Genomic DNA, 1,888 nt, shown 5'->3' on the forward strand with positions numbered 1-1,888 from the left:
GCGTGCCGGCGGCAGAGGACCCGCCCTTGATAGCGGCTGCACGGCAGGAGGAAGGTAGAGCGAACCCCCCGCGGCTCGATCTGATCCTCTTTTTCTGACTGGCGCTGACCAGGCGACCATTTTGCACTTTATTTCGGGCTTGGGGAAGGGGCGGTGACGGTTTCGGGGCCAGCTGCCGGGGCCCGTCACCGCTGTGAAACCCCCGGGCGAGGTTTGCAAGCAGGCGGCGCGGCCGCGGGCTGGTTGCAGAGAAGCTTTTCCAATGCCAGCGGTGGTTTCGGGGGAGCTCTGTCCCCCACCGTCTCACCACAGCGTCCAGCTGCTGTCAGCGTCTCACCGAGCAAATCTTGGGGGTTTTTTTAGCCAAGACACAACCGGACTTTGGTACAGCGCCGGTTCCCGGGAAGCAGGTCGAGCCTGCGCTGGAAAACCGGCGGCTTTGCCTGTAACTTTTATGCAAGTCCCTGACCTCCGCGCCGATCTGACTCTTCTGCTTTTTGCCCTCACTTTTAATCTTGGTGGTTTTCTGTCCCACTCTTAGTTTATTACCCCATTCCTTCTGCAAGTCCCTGAGAAATGTGGAACCTCCAGGAGCAAACGCTTCCCCAGACGGTGCCGGGGAGCCGAGGGAAAAGCCGATCCGGCCCATCCAGCCCTGCAGCCAAACCCGGAGGCGGCAGCCAGCAGGGACAGAGCAGGGGCTTTTTTGAGGGCTGTTTAAAGCAAACTGAATAGGAAAAAAAAATCCCCACGCAGGGATGCATTGATGCAGTGAAAAACTCGAGGCTGGCTCCGCAGAGGGTATGGTAGTTTAAGGAAGTTTTTGGAGGGGTTTTAGGCTTCCCAGTGATCCCTTTCATGCTTTTATTACCTATTTTCTTGCTGCCGGCTGTCTTGCCCAGCTTGTCCCTTTTTTCCCCCCCCTGCACCCGCAGCAGCACTGGCTATGCAAGAGCTTCGGCCGCTCTCTGGGGCTCAGGCTGTGGCACAAACCCCAAAAACTCAGCCCGGGGGAGACCACTGCCCGCGTCCCGCGAGACCCGAAGGAGGAAAATCGGCTCCTTAAAACCCTCGGGGGTTTTGAGGGGAGGGCACGGAGCGCGGGGAGAAGTCAGCAGCGCTGTGGGCAGGGGGTTTAGCAGCCCCAGCGTGGCTCCTCTTCCTCCTCCATCCCATCTCCGGCTCCTCGGCCAAAGAAATATCCCGCCGGCTCTTCCCTGGCAGCCGGCTGGCGCGGCGATCCGGCTGGCCAACAGTTTGGGTTTCCCCACCGGTGACTTATATGCAAGAGAGGGGCTTGGGTGTAAATACTCTGTGCATAGACGTACTGTATTTCTGTAAAAAAAAAACCCCAACCCACCCCAAAAAGAGACAAATGATGTCATTTCCCTCCCCTCCCCTGCTCCGTGTGGCTCGATGGAATCCGGAGGGGAGGCCGGGGTGCTGTGGGGTTTGGGGCTCCCCCCCTGCCCTTCTCTAGAGGAAATAAAGGGGGTGCAAAGAGCTGTGTGTGTGGGAGCTTGCGCTTTGTTCTGGAAAAGGGGGTGCCCCTCCTTGCCCCTGTGGCCCCATAAACAGCCCTGCCTTGGCCTCTGCTGCCCCGCACCCCAATAACCAGCCCTGCCTGCGCTCTGCACCCCAATAACTGGCCCTGCCTGCACCCTACTGCCCTGCACCCCAAAACCCCAGCCTGTACCCCAATAACCAGCCCTGCCCACATGCTACTGCCCTGCACCCCAATAAGCAGCCCTGCCTGTGCCCTGCACCCCAATAATCTGGCCTGCACCCCAACAACCCAACCTGCACCCGCTGCCCTGCACCCCAATAACCAGCCCTGCCCACACCCTACTGCCCTGCACCCCAAAAACCCGTCCTGTACCCCCATAAC

The sequence above is a fragment of the Egretta garzetta genome, unplaced genomic scaffold (genome assembly GCF_000687185.1).
Source record: "Egretta garzetta isolate BGI_Z169 unplaced genomic scaffold, ASM68718v1 scaffold643, whole genome shotgun sequence".
In the NCBI taxonomy this organism is placed as follows: Eukaryota; Metazoa; Chordata; class Aves; order Pelecaniformes; family Ardeidae; genus Egretta; species Egretta garzetta.